Genomic DNA, 18,563 nt, shown 5'->3' with positions numbered 1-18,563 from the left:
GGGCAGGACCAGAGCCAGCCGCCGAGGGACCCCAGAAAACGTGGATCGGGGCCACTCTGTGCAAAACGAGCTGCACAGTGGAGGTAAGTATAACATGTTTGTTATTTTCAAAAAATCTCTTTACAACCCCTTTAACCACTAGGGGGAGATGAAGGGGTTAAGCGTGTCCAAGGGAGGGATTCTAACTTAGAGGGGGCGGGGCTACAAGTAACATGACACTGATCACTGTTCCCGGTGACAGGGAGAAGTAGATCAGTGTCCTGTCACTAGGCAGAACAGGGAAATGCCTTGATCACATAGGCATCTCCCCGTTCTGTCGCTCCGTGACACGATCACAGGACACGGCGGACATCGAGTCCACGGGTCCCGTGGGCATGGGAGCTCGCGGCTGGGGTGCCCAAGCCCACACGGCAGCAAATTTAAAGGGGACGTATATATACACCCGTTTGAAGGAGATAGTAGTACTCTTGCGCTATCTGTACTGGACACCGGGGGGCACTGCTGTAATCACCTTAAAGTCTGCCTTACACAGAAAGATATGGAAAGTGATGGTGAAGCGCTGTGAACTAATAATAGAAGGGGGATCTCAATACCTAACAAGTAGGTAACCCTAAAGTGAAATACATAAATAAATAAATAAATACTAGGTGACTATTACAGGGAAATACACCTATTTGCCTGTCCGTGCCATTCTGCCGACGTAAAAGTGTGTGCGGCGGTCGGCAAGTGGTTAAAATAAATGTACATTTTTTTTTACTTTTTAAATTTTTAACATTCTCACGGCTACTATCTAGCTCTCTGACACCCGTGACAAGCCTAATTAGTAGTTCTGTTCAATTTCACTCACTTTGAGAATATTCATTATTGTCTTTCAACATAGACTTGGCTCCAAAAAAAAAGCCTTTTAAGAACTTTTTAAAAATATATTATTTCAAAATATATTTTCAAATTTTTATTGCATTTAAATGCCTTTTTCCCTCCAAAAATAAATAAATAAAAAAAGTAAAACTCTTTTAAAAATGCTTTTATTGCTAATGTCAGTTATTATGCCTGATCACAAATCTGTTAAACCCGGGGCACTTCATAAGTAAAATTTTGCTTTTATGAACATAAAGGACCTTTTTTCCTACCGAATAGCAAAAGGTAGCTATTAAAATAGACTAGTACAAATAAATGTATACAATAATGTTTCATTGTTCCTTTTGAAATTATACGGCTCTCACCACATGGTATTCTAAATTAAATTCCTTGGAAATAATCGCCCATTAAAATTGCAATAACTTTGAAAGTCTCTGACATATTTCTAAATTGTAGTGTGTCTGTTTTAATCTTATACGCTGCACGGTCATTGCTGCCAATTCAAATAAGATGTTTGTAATTGATAAGTCTCAGCGGAGGGCCTAGTTCACTTTCCACAGCCAACAAAAGTAACAATGCAAGCAAACATATCATCAGAATATTTCATTGTAACCCTCTTTCTTCCTCTTTAATGGATCATTAAGTTGGAAGATTTTACAATTCTCTTGAATCTCGGAAATAATGTAAGCCAGTGGTTGTGGCTCTCGAAACATTTGGAACAAATTATTTCCACTTTTTTTCGGGAATACGGCGAAGGAATGTCAGGTTCAAAAGACAAAATCCTCAGTTAAATGCAAATTAGGAAACAGAAACTTGGACTTTTCCGAAAGTTACAGTTCCTTTTATAATTGCTAAAATAATAATTCTACGTAAAAATATTCAAAGCGATATACTTTTAAAACCGCTAAGAAAATTAATAAAACATATTCTTGACATAAAAGAAATACGGTTTTATCTATAAAAATGTTTTAAATATTAAAAAAATATATATATATTTAAAGTTTAACCACTTCTATACCGGGAATTTTCACCCCCTTCCTGCCCAGACTAATTTTTTTTTCCAACGCTGTCGCACTTTGAATGACAATTGCGCGGTCGTGCAACGTGGCTCCCAAACAAAAATTACATTCTTTTTTTTCCACAAATCGGGCCAGATTCACATATAACTGCGGCGGCGTAACGTATCGTCTATACGTTACACCGCCGCAAGTTTTCAGCGCAAGTGCCTGATTCACCAAGCACTTGCGTGTAAACTTACGGCGGTGTAACGTAAAGGCGTCCGGAGCAAGCCCGCCTAATTCAAATGGGGCGTGTACCATTTAAATTAGGCGTGCTCCCACGCCGGACCTACTGCTCATGCTCCGTTTCGAAATTCCCGCCGTGCTTTGCGCGAAGTGACGTAATTTTTTCGAACGGCGACGTGCGTAGCCTACTTCTGTATTCCCGGACGTCTTACGCAAACGACGTGAATTTTTATAGCAAATTGATTATAGCAAAAAGTAAAAAAAAAATCGAAATTGTCACAAAAAATAAAAATCGCAGAGGTCATCAAATACCACCAAAAGAAAACTCTATTTGTGCGAAAAAAAGGACGTAAATTTTGTTTGGGTGCAACATCGCACGACCGCGCAATTTTCAGTTAAAGCAACACAGTGCCGAAACGCAAAAAGTGCTCTGGTCAGGAAGGGGGTAAATTCTTCCGGGGGCAGAAGTGGTTAAGAACATTTTTTCAATCTGCTCCTTCAGAATTTTCTCATCACTGCAGTCGAAAATAAAGGTTGATTTTACCCCACTAATAATTAGAAAGTCAAAATAATGTTCTTAAAGGAACACTAAAGTCACAATTTTATTTTATTTTTTTAAATAACAAACATGTTATACTTACCTCCACTGTGCAGATCGTTTTGCACAGAGTGTCCCCTAACCCTGTCTTCTGGGGTCCCTCGGCGGCTGTCTCGGCTCCTCCTCGCAAAAGCTTTCCGAGTTCATGAGAGCTCCCTCGCATGGTGGAAAGCTTTTGCGAGCGCGCTCCCGTGATACAACAGTGGCCATAGCCGCCAACTGTATCACTCGGGCCCGCCCGAGTTTTGCGCTATAAACAAAAATAGAGCGACAATTTTGAAAAAAATGAATATTTTTTACTTTTTGCTGTAATAAATTTCCCCCAAAAATATATAAAAAAAAAAAAATTTTCCCTCAGTTTAGGCCTATACGTATTCTTCTACATATTTTTAATTTAAAAAAAAATCGCAATAAGCGCTTATTGATTGGTTTGCGCAAGAATTTACAAAATATGGGGTATTTGTATGCCATTTTTATTAATATTTTTTTTTTACTAGTAATGGTGGCGATCAGCAATTTTTTTCGGTTACTGAGACATTATGACGGACACTTCGGACACGTTTGACACATTTTTGGGACCATTGGCATTTTTATAGCGATCAGTGCTATAAAAATGCATCGGATTACTATACAAATGCCACTGGCAGTGAAGGGGTTAACACTAGGGGCGAGGAAGGGGTTAAGTATGTTCCCTGGGTGTGTTCTAACTGTAGGGGGGGGTGACTGACATTGAGGAAATGACTGATCTTCTGTTCATACATTGTATGAACAGAAGATCAGCATTTCTCTCCCTGACAGGACCGGGAGCTGTGTGTTTACACACACAGCTCCCGGTCCTCGCTCTGTAACGAACGATCGCATGTGCCCGGCGGCGATTGCGCCCGCCGGGCGCGAGCACGGGAGTCGGGGGCGCACGTTCCCCTAGTGGCCGCTTTTAGAGCCGACGTAGAGCTACAGTTCGTGCTCTCGCGCAGGGGAGCCGACCTGCCGCCGTAGAACTGCGGCGGCTGGTCGGCAACCAGTTAAAATGAAACATTTCAAACAAAATTTTTTCAGTGTATTGTCAGTTAAAGCGACGCTTGTGCCGAATCGCAAAAAATGACCCGGTCATTCAGCAGCCAATTCTTCCGGGCTGAAGTGGTTAAAATATTTTTAAATTGCAGAATACCTACATTGCAGAAGGAGGAAAACAATTTCACAAAAGAAATAAAACACATTCAGTTGTTTGTTTGTTTTTTTTGTCTATAAAAGTCTTAAATAAATGCACACTCGGTCTACATTTTTTATTTTTATTTATTTCTCTACCAAATCATTGAGTTCAATTTTTCCCCCCAAAATAATGTGCAGCATGAAAATTTACAATATGCAGCCATAAGGTAAGGAGGAAATGCGCCATTTACAGCCACTAGCAATACATTTTGTGCCTCATTGACATTATAACCACATTCTGAACCAGAAGATTAAAAGGTTATGAGCTGAAGGTTATACTCACAGTGGCTTATTTGTGACTCACACCTAACAGCATCCACCTCTGTACATCTTGTACTCAGCAGGGAACTGCTTTTAAGTTGAATATTTCTATAAAGTTGTCAGTAAAACAGAAACCAGGAAAAAATATGCAATATATTACAGTCACATAAAAAAGGAATGCTTTGGATTGGATGAGTGTTTGGTCAAAAATGGGGCTCTGAAAATGCTAAGACAAGTAAAAAGAAAAAGAAAACTTAAGGTTTTTATAAAAGGGAAAACAAATATTTGTGGTTATTTGTTTCTGAAGCTTACCAGCTTATATACTGATGTTTAATATCTTAAGCCTCGTACACACGATCAGCAGGCCCGGGTTTCCCACAAGGCCACTGAGGCCAGGCCTTGGGGCGGCAGGGCTCCAAGGGGCGGCAGTGGCATGGAGTCCCCCGACGCCAGGAACATACAGTTAAGGGCGGTAAGTTATGGGGGGAATCTGCTTGCTCGTTAACAAGTGATTGCGGCGATGTCGCCGAAATCACTTGTAAAATATGTGCTCCCGTCCGTCCTCCCCTCTCCCCCCCACCCCACATACCTCTCTCTGCTGGCTCTGTCTTCGGGACTCCGTCCTCCCCCCGGCCACTGAGTCTGTCTCCTGTCCCTGCTGCCGATGTACACAGTGAGAGGGGAGAGCTGTGCTCTTCCCATCTCAGCTGTGACAGGAGTTCTAGCACAGTGCTAGGACTCCTGTTTTGGAGGTGACAGGGTCAATAAAGAGAACGTCACCTCCAATTGCTATCACACAGGAAATTGTTTTCTCCTGTGTGATAGCAAAAAAGTTAAGTAAAAAAAATTATAAAAAATAAATAAATAATAAGAAATAATAATTAAATTAATAAAATAAAAAAGTAAGAATAAGAAAAATAATAAGAAAAATTATAAGAAAATGATACAAAAATTAAAAAAAGTAAGCGACAAGCTACAAATAAATAAAAATAAAAAAAGTGGTAAAAAAACAAACAAAACATATTTGAACTAACCGTGCCACACATTCTCTGTTGATTTGGGGGGGGTTCAGTTGGCGGGGAGGGGGTGCATTGTGGAACCTGGCCTTGGGGCGGCAGGGAGAGCAAATCCGGCCCTGACGATCAGTCCATCCGATGAGAACGGTCTGAAGGACCGTTGTCATCGGTTAACCGATGAAGCTGACTGATGGTCCGTCGCGCCCACACACCATCGGTTAATTAAATAACCGATCGCGTCAGAACGCGGTGACGTAAAACACAACGACGTGCTGAAAAAAAAAAGAAGTTCAATGCTTCCAAGCATGCGTCGACTTGATTCTGAGCATGCCTGGATTTTTAACCAATGGTTGTGCCTACTAACGATTTTGACCTATCGGTTAGGAATCCATCGGTTAAATTTAAAGCAAGTTGGCTTTTTTTTAACCGATGGTTAAATAACCTATGGGGCCCACACACGATCGGTTTTGACCGATGAAAACCGTTGTCCTCTGGTTAACCTATCGTGTGTATGAGGCCTTAGGCATCTATTTCTGAAGATTTTCACCCAAGATTCAAACAACTTTCACACAAGATTCGTACATTTTAACCAATGAATCAAATAGGAAAAATGTGAAGATTGTGTTAATCTTGGGTGAAAACAAGAATTAACAGACATTTTACTAAAAAAAATATTAAAACGGGAAGCTTCTGTGATACAGGATTTTGCAGAGCATGCTGTTCTTTCTAAACAAGCCAAGCACTAGCTCTGCACTGGTTGACGCTTCCTGGTTTGAATATACAGAATTGGAGTTGAATTCTAAAAACATTTTCAGCAGTACAATTGTCTGAATCCTGCTTTCAGTTGGTAGTGGCTGGCTAACACAACAGTTTAAGGGGGAGGTGGTAGAGATAGTACAACTATTTTTTTTTTCTAGTAGTGCTTGTAGTATTCTTAGTCCAGCGACAATGGTTTTGGGCACCAGATGGGCTTATAATGGACCCAAAGACACCAATATACTCAATAACAGAGGCTGAGACTTAGAGCAGGGAGCTATAGGACTCTACCCAACCTTCATGTGCTTGTAATGGACCCAAATACACCAATATAATCACTAATAAAGGCTGGGACTTAGTTCCGGGGGTTATATGATTCTACCCAACCTTCCTGTGCTTATAATGGACCCAAAGACACCAAAATAATGACTAATAGAGCCTTAGACTTAGTGCTGTGGGTTAATAAACTCTACCCAACCTTCCTGTGTTTATAATGCACCCAAAGACACCAATATAATCACTAATAGAGGCTGAGATTTCGAGCTGGGAGATATAGAACTCTGCCCAACCTTCCTGTGCTTATAATATACCCAAAGACACCAATATATTCACAAATAGAGGCTGAGGAGTAGTGCTGGGGGTTATAGGATTCTAATCAACCTTCCTGAGCTTATAATGGACCCGAAGACACAAAAATAATCACTAATAGAGGCTGAGACTAAAGCCTTGTACACATGATCAGTCCATCTGATGAGAACGGTCTGAAGGACCGTTGTCATCGGTTAACCGATGAAGCTGACTGATGGTCCGTTGCGCCCACACTCCATCGGTTAAATAACAGATTGTGTCAGAACGCGGTGACGTAAAACACAACAACGTGCTGAAAATGAAGTTCAATGCTTCCAAGCATGCGTCGACTTGATTCTGAGCATGCCTGGATTTTTAACCGATGGTCGTGCCTACTAACGATCGGTTTTGACCTATCAGTTAGGAATCTATCAGTTAAATTTAAAGCAAGTTGGCTTTTTTACACACGATCGGTTTTGACAGATGAAAACGGTCCATCAGACCGTTGTCCTCTGGTTAACCTATCGTGTGTACGAGGCCTTAGTGTTGGGGGTTAGAGGATTCTTTAAAACCTTCCTGTGTTTATAATGGACCCAAAGACACCAATATAATCACTAATAGAGGCTGAGAATTAGAGCTGTGATATATAGGACTCTACCCAACCTTACTGTGCTTATAATGGTGCCAAAGACACTAAAATAATCACTAATAGAGGCTGAGACTTAGTGTCGGGGGTTATAGGATTCTACCCAACCTTCCTGTGCTTATAATGGACCCAAATACACCATTATAAGTACCAATAGAGGCTGAGACTTAATGCTGGGGGTTATAGGACTCTACCCAACCTTCCTGTGCCTATAATGGACCCAAATACACCAATATAAGAACTAATAGAGGCTGAGACTTAGTGCTGGGGGTTATAGGACTCCCAAATATGCACTCCTAGAATAATTATTACCCCCTGTTGCCCCCCAAATTCCCCTTCTCAACACAAATTGCCTTCCCCCCAATCTCATTGTGGTTCCCCCCACCTCACATGATACCATGGTGCCCAGGGTAGCCGCCCCTTCCTGCCCAACTCTTGTCCCGGCCCTGGTTACAGGTTTCCCTGAAACAGAAGACGATGGAAAATCTACCAATATGGACATCTGTTTCAATGACAACTGTATAAGAGGGAATTCCCCCTGTCCTGGAAAGATTTCCTCTCACTTCCTGTTGTTTCTTCAGGACAGGAAGTGAAGGAAAACAGTCACTGAGATAGAAAGTGATGATAAATTCAAAATGTTACAGCTGTCCCTGCAATAGAAGGCTATGAGAAATCTACCAATGTGGACATCTATTCTGCTGACAACTGTCAGGATTTCCCCTACCTTGGAGAGATTTCCTTTCACTTCCTGTTATTTCCTTTCTAAAAATTCCCCCAATTAAATAGAAAAAAGAAAACCCGACAGGGATATTACCCTTTCCCATTTAGTCCAAACCAGAAAAAAAGTCTTGGCTTTAGATGCACTTTAAGCATACGAAAAGTCAACATAATATATGGTTACAAAATCTCTCCGTCACTTCAATAGCGCTAACTGTAGTTAGGTATTTATGCTCTCTATAAATACAGAAACATAACATCCCATAACTTTAGATAACTAAGTTTAGTGGTCGTTCAAGGGAAATGTTTTCACATAACAAATATACATATACAGTAAATGCAAGCATCCCAAAGAATTAATGACTTTGTGACTCATCACTTAACAAAAGTAAGGACACGTAATAGTACTCTTTAATTCTTCCCAGACGTATGCCAGCAGTGAGTGAGACTGTCCTAATGCATCCTCTGGCACAGGAATTGTTGAAATCAGCGCAAAAACACACTAAAGCCAAGGGCTCAAATGATTCAGCCAGACTAGAATGCATTAAAATAATGGCATACAATTCCATCACTAAGTGATGCTAATTGACCTTGGGTGCTATATTTGTGCTATATATCGAAATCAAAACATGACATGTGGTTTGGATCTGTTCCCCATGAGAAATGGATTAAATCACTTCTAAATTAAAGTCACTATTGAGAATTATTATTGAAAGAAACAAAGGTGGGCATGAAAAACACAACTTCATCTTTACAATGTCACATTGAAACAAACTTTGGTGGGAATTAAAGGGTATCCAAATCAAAAAATAAAAATTGCAGAAATTGCAGATTACCAGTCCTTGGATGTGGTGGGTTGGCATTTTTTATTTTTTTTTAGGCTTTTTTCCTTATTTTTACATGTTCTATCTATAGGTCTCAACACTTATTCAACGTACTGTAACTCTGGAGGACTTGCGTTGTCACCCTAGCTTTCTTGTGATGCCTTCAAACCTCCTCTTATCTTGAAGCATTTTAGCTTTCTCTTCTATAGAAGCCATTTAATATAGGGAAGAGGGGTTTAGCTTTCATTCAAGTAATATTTAGTGGTCCTGCTATCAAGGCCCTTGTTTAGGCCCTCAACTGTGGTCCTGCTTAGTTGTCTTTTTTTTAACCTATGGGGCCTACACATGATCGGTTTGGACCAATGAAAATGGTCCATCAGACCGTTATCCTCTGGTTAACCGATCGTGTGTACAAGGCCTTAATGTGGCCAACCCAGCAAGCCATGTAATAATTTGGAACACAAATTATTACCAAAAAAGGCAGACTGTGTATGCCCTGCTCGCTCCCGAGCGCAGTTTTGGGGCCAACTGCATATTTTGCCAAATTGAGACTCTGGGCCAGATCCACGAAAGAATTTTGCGCGTCGTATCTTTGTTTTGTATCTACAAAACAAGATACGACGGCATCTCGGATCGATCCGACAGGCGTACATCTTAGTACGGCGTCGGATCTTAGGTGCAATTTTTCAGCGGCCGCTAGGTGGCGTTTCCGCGCCGAGTATGCAAATTAGCTTGTTACGGCGATCCACGAACGTACGTCTGGCCGGCACATTTTTTTACGCCGTTTGCGTTCAGCTTTTTCCGGCGTATAGTTACCCCTGCTATTATGAGGCGTACTCAATGTTAAGTATGGCAAAAAAACAAAAGAACAAAAGCTGGACAGCCGCACTCCAAAATTTTCTTTAAAAGAGATGTCTTTATTTTCAACTGTGCATACAGTCACTGCAAGCCCACAAAAATCAGTATGGCCATACTGATTTTTGTGGGCTTGCAGTGACTGTATGCACAGTTGAAAATAAAGACATCTCTTTTAAAGAAAATTTTGGAGTGCGGCTGTCCAGCTTTTGTTCTTTTGTTTTTTTGCTATTACCGCATTGCCAGCACCCTGGTGGTTCAACAACCCCTGATCATCACGAGGCTCACCTGGAGCTGTGAGAATTCTGTCTCAATGTTAAGTATGGCCGTCGTTCCCGCCTCACATTTTGAATTTTTTACGTCGTTTGCGTAAGTCGTTCGCGAATAGGGATTTGCGTAGAATGACGTCACCTTTTTTAAACATTGGCTTGTTCCGGTTTCATTTCGAGCATGCACACTGGGATACCCCCACGGACGGCGCATGCGCCGTTCAAAAAAAACGTTGTTTACATCGGGTCACAAGTTATTTACATAAAACACGCCCCCATTACATCCATTTGAATTCCGCGCCCTTACGCCGCCAAAGATACACTACGCCGCCGTAACTTACGGCGCAAATTCTTTGAGGATTAGAAAAAAAAAATTACGCCCGCGTAGTGTATCTTAGATACGCTGCGCCCGGCGGACAGATGCGCGGAGGTACGTGGATCTGCCCCTTTGTACTTACTTATATTATATAGAGTTATATTGCTAAAAATGTATCAATGTTTTTTCTCTCCTTAGAAAATACACAAGCTCCTGAAGAAGTGATCTTTATGAAACATGTAGAGCTCAGCTTAATATATTGTTACATTATAGTTTAGTCATGCATGTTTATTATGACATGTTTTGACATCTATGACCAGTATTGGAGAGATCTATTTGCCACTGTAGTAATAATGCAGTATTGTAATGCGTTTTTATAAATTGTTAATAAAATGTACTGTTTATTTTCTTATGATTGGTGCTTAGAAAGTAAATGTTTTTACTTTCAACACTTGACCAGACTGTATCGGCACACCAAGAGGTGATATTCATAAAATCATGAAGTTTATTACACTACAAGTTCAAATCATCATAAAGAATAATAGTAAAAAGAAACCCCCCAAACCATAGATGTTTGACATACAGCGCTACCCAACCCTGAGACGGGGCAAATAGGGACACTTCAATTACTGTATTTATTGGCGTATAACACTCACTTTTTTACCCTGAGAGGGTAAGCTGTGCCTGCATGTTATACGCAGGGGGCTGTGGAAAGTTTTTTTCCTGAAACTTGCCTCTTAAAGTTAGGGTGCGTTTTATACCGATGTGCGTGTTTTACGCCTGTGCGTGTTATACGCCGATAAATACGGTATGTAGTACAGTCCATATATCTCAATCAAATATCCATTGGATTAGTGTGCACAAGTTCTCCATACTCAGAAATCAACGCATTTAATGACAATTATCACTTCCTCAGGACAGATTGGATGAGTGTTGATACAATCTATGTTGATACAATCGATGTTGGCAATGTTTTTTTAACTGTTTTTACCCATCTATCGTTAACATAGATTGCATCTGATAAGGCAAACTTTAAATATGTACAATACTTATTTTGATCCTAACTTATATTTCATGAATGGTATATTTATTATGTTCTTTATCCTATACTTTAGTGCAATACTTACCCAACGAGTCCTGAGGAAGTGATTATTGACGTGAAACGTGTTCACTTTCGAGTATGCAGAAATTGTGGACACTAATCCAATGGATATTTGATTGAGATATATGGACTGTACAGCATAATTGAAGTGCCCCTCTTTGCTCTGTCTCAGGGTTGGATAGCACTATATGTCAAACATCTATGGTTTGGGGTGTTGTCTTCTTTTAAAGCCTTCTAGCCTTCTCTTGAAGCCTTCTCCTTATTTGGGCAACAGAAACACAGCTACTCTCCTAATCCATATAAGATAGGGAAGAGGGGTTTAGCTTTTATTAGTGATATTTAGTGGTCCTGCTATGAAGGCCCTTGATCAGGCACATCATGTAGGAAGTGACAAATATCCATTATGAAAATGCCATAAAACTATCCCCTATATTGTAGACGCTATGACTTTTGCGGAAACCAATCAATAAATGCTTATTGCGATTTTTTTACGTAAAATATGTAGAAGAATACGTATCGGCCTAAACTGAGGAAAACATTTTTTTTTATATATTTTTGGGGGATATTTATTATAGCAAAAAGTAAAAAATATAATTTTTTTTTCAAAATTGTCGCTCTATTTTTGTTTATAGCGCAAAAAATAAAAACCGCAGAGGTGATCAAATACCACCAAAAGAAAGCTCTGTTTGTGGGAAAAAAAGTACGCCAATTTTGTTTGGGCGCCACATTGTCAGTTAAAGCGACGCAGTGCCGAATTGCAAAAAGTGGCCCAGTCTGTCAGGGACTTACCTTCCAAAATCGTCAGCCCAGCATTGGGCTGAGACAGCGGCGTGCATCAGCGGGACGTGCGCGTGCGTCAGCCGCGCGCGCGCGCACGTGCGCAGCGGGAGCGCGCGCGTGCACGTGAACCCTCCTTGGCGCCAAAACGCCTTTAAAAGCTCAGTCCTTGCTTCCTGCAAGTTGCTGTCTGATCTGCAGTCCCTGATTGAACTTGAACCTGAGAACCTGTTACCTGATTTGAACTTCTGATTGAACTTTGTGACCCGGCTTGTTTGACCATCCGTACCTCTCCGATCCTGACCCCGGCTTCCATTGACCACCTCTTCAGATTGACCTACCGTTGCCAGACCTTCCTGCTTGTACCCTGATTACTCTTCTGCCTGCTGCATCTGATTACCTGAACCATCTGTTGTGACCCGGCTTACCTGACTCTGCTTCCGTCTGCTGTCATTGATCCAATCATCTTCCAGCCTACCCTTCCGGAGGAAGTCAGCACCTGCTTCACCCACCCAGCACGCCGGCACTCCTACCCCGCCAGGCTCCTGAGTCTGCTGTCCCCAATCCGGCAGCTCACGAGCCGGAGCTGTAAGAGAGGCCTCCTCCTACCATCGGGCTCTGGCTACCAGGTATGTGATACATAACAGTATCAGACAGCCATGACAGAGCCTTCAGGAGTGGCCCCGGCCATGGAGGAGATTTGTAAACACCTCGCATCTCTCACACAAGCTGTAAAGAACCTACAGGACGGCTACATGCGACTGGAAGGTCAAGTACAGAACCTATCCGGAGACGCAGCTCCTACATCCGCTGCCAGATCATCTCCATCGGCCGCTGCTCCATCCGTAGTAATGCTACCGCCCAAACCCAGAGTTCCGATGCCAGAGCGATTCACCGGGGATCGTTCCAAATTCCGGGATTTCCGTAATGCCTGTCAATTATATTTTGCCCTTCAACCAAGGACTTTTTCCCTAGAAGCCACTAAAGTGGGATTTGTGGTTTCTCTTCTTCAAGGAGAGCCCCTAGCCTGGGCGCACCGATTATTGGAAGAAAATGGCACCAACACAGAGACTTTACTAGCCTTCTTTCGGGTCATGGCACAAATGTATGATGATCCTCAGCGGACTACCACTGCCGAGGCCGCCCTGCTCGCACTTCAACAGGGCCGCCGAGCAGTGGAGGATTATGTCGCGGACTTTCGCCGCTGGAGTGCGGACACCCAGTGGAACAGCGCAGCTCTGCGACACCAGTTCCGCCTGGGACTTTCAGAGGCCTTAAAAGATGAACTGGCTCGCATCGGGGTTCCTGATACCTTAGAAGATTTGATCGACAAGGCTATTCAGATTGATCGACGTCTACGAGAACGACGGGCTGAACGTTCTTCTCATCTGAGTCGTCCAGTTTGGGTCACTACCAAAGCACCCATGTCTGCATCCCGATATCAACCACCTGTCTGCCCAAGTCCTGCCAGCTCTCCTCCAGATACTTCTGAGCCTATGCAACTCGGAGTCATGCGACCCACATTGCCTCCAGAAGAACGAGCACGCCGTCGTCAACTGAATCTATGCCTATACTGCGGTGAGCCCGGTCATTATGTCGCCAACTGCCCCACCAAGATGCGTAAGTGCCGTTCCTCTGTTTCTCTCAACGTTTCCGCTCTCCCAGTCAATACAACCCACCTTGCTCTCTCTCTGTCTTCACAGCTCCAAGCAAGAACGATTCCGGTCAACGCAATTATTGACTCCGGGGCCTGCAGCTGCTTCATTGATGCCGCCTTTGCCAACCTACACAGTATTCCTCTTCGAAGAAAGAACTTTAGACTTTCCGTTTTTCTAGCTGATGGATCCCACATTAAATCAGGACAAGTAACACAAGAAACCCTTCCTCTACCTGCTACTACTTCCGCTGATCATAAAGAATTATTAATTTTGGATGTGATCTCCTCTCCTCTATTCCCTGTGATTCTTGGCATTCCCTGGCTCCGGATTCATAACCCTCAGGTTGATTGGTCCTCTGGAACTTTACGATTTCCTTCCCGGTACTGTCAAGAATATTGTTTACCTAAAGTACCTAGCTTTTCTCCCACTCTGCTATGCCTGAACACCGATCCCAGTTTGCTTCAGTCCGTCCCGGAACATTATCACGAGTTCCTCGATGTGTTCAGCAAAAAGGGGGCCGACTCCCTACCACCTCACCGTCCTTATGACTGCCCGATAGAACTGCTTCCTGGGGCTGAGATCCCTTTTGGGCGCATCTTTCCATTATCCGAGAAAGAACAAGATGCTCTGAAAATTTATATTGACGAAAACCTAAACAAGGGGTTCATTCGGCCGTCCACCTCACCGGCGGGTGCTGGTATATTTTTTGTTGCCAAAAAGGATCAGACCCTTCGCCCATGCATCGACTATCGGGAACTCAACAACATCGCGGTTAAAAACCGATACCCGTTGCCCCTAATACCTGAATTATTCCAAAAACTAAGATCCGCCACTATTTTCACCAAGCTGGACCTGAGGGGGGCTTATAATTTAATTCGCATCAGAGACGGTGATGAGTGGAAAACTGCCTTTCGCACTCGGTATGGCCACTACGAGTACCTCGTCATGCCTTTTGGGTTATGCAACGCTCCCGCTACCTTTCAGCATTTTGTCAACGACGTGTTTAGAGACTTTTTAGACATCTTCGTCATCGTCTACCTGGATGATATACTGGTTTTCTCTGGCTCGTTAGACAAACATCGGGAACATGTCTGCAGAGTTTTAAACCGGCTCCGCCTGCATGGCTTATACGCAAAGGCAGAAAAATGCGAATTTGAGTTACACACCATTCAGTTCCTGGGTCTGGTGATCTCCCCGACGGGAATCGAGATGGACCCAAAGAAAGTGTCTGCCATTCTGGACTGGCCAGCACCTCTAGATAAAAAGGGGTTACAAAGATTTATAGGATTCGCAAATTTCTATAGACGCTTTATTAAAGGTTTTTCTTCCATCGTTGCTCCCATTACACAGCTTACCAGACAAAATTTCCGTTTCCACTGGAACCCCGAGGCTCAGAAGGCCTTTGACACCTTGAAGGGACTCTTCACTTCTGCTCCGATCCTCAGTCACCCCAACCCGGTTCTACCTTTTCTCCTTGAGGTGGATGCTTCTGAAGTCGCTGTAGGGGCCGTTATATCTCAACGACTTGGGAACAAGGACTTAGTACACCCGGTGGGCTTCTTCTCCCGAAAACTCTCCCCTGCGGAGAGAAATTACGATGTAGGTGATCATGAATTATTGGCCATCAAGGCCGCATTGGAAGAGTGGAGATACCTGTTGGAAGGTGCTGCACATCCCGTGCTAATTTATACAGACCATAAAAACTTAGAATATTTAAGAACTGCTAAACGATTAAAACCTCGACAGGCCCGCTGGGCTCTCTTCTTCTCCCGTTTCTGTTTCCACATCACCTATCGTCCTGGAACAAAGAATGTCAAGCCAGATGCTCTGTCTCGAATGTTTGACAACCCAAAGGACACCTCTACCCCTGACACCATTCTTCCAGAAAACAGCTTTCTGCTATTACATGCCGATCTTATATCATTACTTAGAGGAGCGTCTTCTGAATCTTCAAAACCTCCCAATATCTCTTTAGAGTCCAGAGATGGATTATTTTGGAAAGGAAGCCAAATTTTTGTACCTGAAAAGACCCGAGTCGAAGTTTTAAAACATCTGCACGATCACCCACTGGCAGGACATTTTGGGGTTCGCAAAACTCTGGAACTAGTACGCCGCACCTTCTGGTGGCCCGGCTTGGAGGATTTTTGCAAGTCCTATATCAGATCTTGCCCTATCTGTAACCGGAACAAGACACCCCGAAATCAAGCTTGGGGGCTACTGAAACCACTACCTGTGCCCGATCGACCATGGAAAATGATCGCCATGGATTTTATTGTAGAACTTCCCTGCTCTGAGGGTTGTTCTGTCATTTTTGTGATTGTGGACCGTTTGACCAAAATGGCCCATTTCCTTCCTTTAAAGAATACACCTTCTGCCATTGAGACTGCTCGTGTATTCATTAAAGAAATCGTCAGACTACATGGGGTGCCCTCCAACATCGTGTCAGATAGAGGAGTTCAATTTACCTCTCGGTTCTGGAAAGCTCTCTGCAAGACGCTACAGATTGAACTTGCTCTATCCTCGGCCTATCATCCTCAGACCAATGGACAAACTGAAAGAACCAATCAGACTTTGGAACAATACATCAGGTGTTTTACAACGTTCTCCCAAGATGACTGGGTGTCTCTGTTACCCCTAGCAGAATTTGCGTACAATAACGCCAGTCATTCTGCTACGGGGCAATCTCCCTTTTTTGCCAATTATGGTTTCAACTTAACCTTTTTACCAGACTTTCTTTCAGAGTCCTCGGTTCCGGCTGTACAGAGCACTATGGAGTTCCTCAACCGCAATAACCAACTGTTACGGGAGACGGTGACCAAGGCCCAGGCTGACAGTAAGAGGTTCTTTGACAGAAGAAGGAGAGGTGAGCTGGATCTGAAACCAGGAGACCAGGTATGGCTTTCTACGAACAATCTTAGACTAGCCTGTCCGTCCAAAAAATTGGGACCAAAATTTTTGGGACCCTTTCCGGTCAAGAGAAAGATCAATACAGTTTCATATGAACTATCCTTATCTGATTCTCTTAAAGTGCATCCTGTGTTCCATGTCTCTTTGTTAAAACCTGCAGTTCCGGATCCTTTTCCTAATAGGGGGTCCAAACCTTCCCGAACCGATCCATGTCGATGGCAACGAGGAATTCGTGGTAGAGACTGTCCTGGATTGTAGGAAAAGACAAGGACAAAACCAATTCCTGATCAAGTGGAAAGGTTATGGGCCAGAAGACAATTCCTGGGAACCCGAAGGTAATATCCATGCAAAAAGACTAATACGTGCATTTTTTCTCGCTCACCCTGACAAAGTGGCCCGACTGGGCATCCGGAGGTTGCCCCTTGGGGGGGGGCAATGTCAGGGACTTACCTTCCAAAATCGTCAGCCCAGCATTGGGCTGAGACAGCGGCGTGCATCAGCGGGACGTGCGCGTGCGCGCACGTGCGCAGCGGGAGCGTGCACGTGAACCCTCCTTGGCGCCAAAACGCCTTTAAAAGCTCAGTCCTTGCTTCCTGCAAGTTGCTGTCTGATCTGCAGTCCCTGATTGAACTTGAACCTGAGAACCTGTTACCTGATTTGAGCTTCTGATTGAACTTTGTGACCCGGCTTGTTTGACCATCCGTACCTCTTCGATCCTGACCCCGGCTTCCATTGACCACCTCTTCAGATTGACCTACCGTTGCCAGACCTTCCTGCTTGTACCCTGATTACTCTTCTGCCTGCTGCATCTGATTACCTGAACCATCTGTTGTGACCCGGCTTACCTGACTCTGCTTCCGTCTGCTGTCATTGATCCAATCATCTTCCAGCCTACCCTTCCGGAGGAAGTCAGCACCTGCTTCACCCACCCAGCACACCGGCACTCCTACCCCGCCAGGCTCCTGAGTCTGCTGTCCCCAATCCGGCAGCTCACGAGCCGGAGCTGTAAGAGAGGCCTCCTCCTACCATCGGGCTCTGGCTACCAGGTATGTGATACATAACACAGTCATTGACCAGCAAAATGGTCCGGGGCTGAAGTGGTTAATTGGTAGTGGATTCTAACCATAAATCCCAAATTTTGGAAAACTCAACCTCAAGAGTAATAAGTGTCTTTATACAAGGGGATCACTGAATTGACAAGAGTTTTTTAATGCTCTAAAGTGCGAGTTGTATCTGTCTTATTTACTGCCTATTTTCCCTCTAGTGTTTGTGACCTGAACTTCCATCATTTAGCACTTGATCTTTTGACTGCTCACAGATCTTTTCTCTTGGTATAACCTATTTTATTGAAGGTGTTATGCTACACGTTGCTAAGATATTTTCTATCTCTGTAACTCTATTTCCGCGTACACACGTTCGTAATTTCCGACAACAAATGTTCAATGGGAGCTTTTGGCTGAAAATTCCAACTGTGTGTACGCCCCATCGGACATTTGCTGCCGGAATTTCCGACAACAAAAATTTGAGAGCTGGTTTTAAAACTTCCTGACAACAAAATCCGTTCTGGTAAATTACAATCGTGTGTGGACAATACCGACGCACAAAATTCCACGCATGCTCTGAATCAAGTACGAGACGGAAGCGCTCGGTCTGGTCAAACTAGCTTTTCGTAATGGAGATGGCACATTCGTCACGCTGTAACGGACTGAAAAGCACGAGGCTGAAAAGCGTGAATCGTCTCTCACCAAACTTATACTAACACGACTGGTATTGAACTTCCCTTTTATAGTGCCGTCGTATGTGTTGTACGTGACCGCGTTCTTGACGTTCGGAATTTCCGACAACATTTGTGTGACTGGGTGTATGCAAGACAAGATTGAGCCTACATCCATTGGAAAAAAATGTCCAATCGTCTGTACACGGCATAAGTCCTCATACCCATTATGCAGTGGTTTTATACTTCCTGCAAGGCCTTATGGACGG

This window comes from Rana temporaria, chromosome 1 (genome assembly GCF_905171775.1).
Source record: "Rana temporaria chromosome 1, aRanTem1.1, whole genome shotgun sequence".
NCBI classification, from domain to species: Eukaryota; Metazoa; Chordata; class Amphibia; order Anura; family Ranidae; genus Rana; species Rana temporaria.
The sequence above is the reverse complement of the archived record's forward strand: the minus strand, read 5'-3'. Positions refer to the sequence as shown.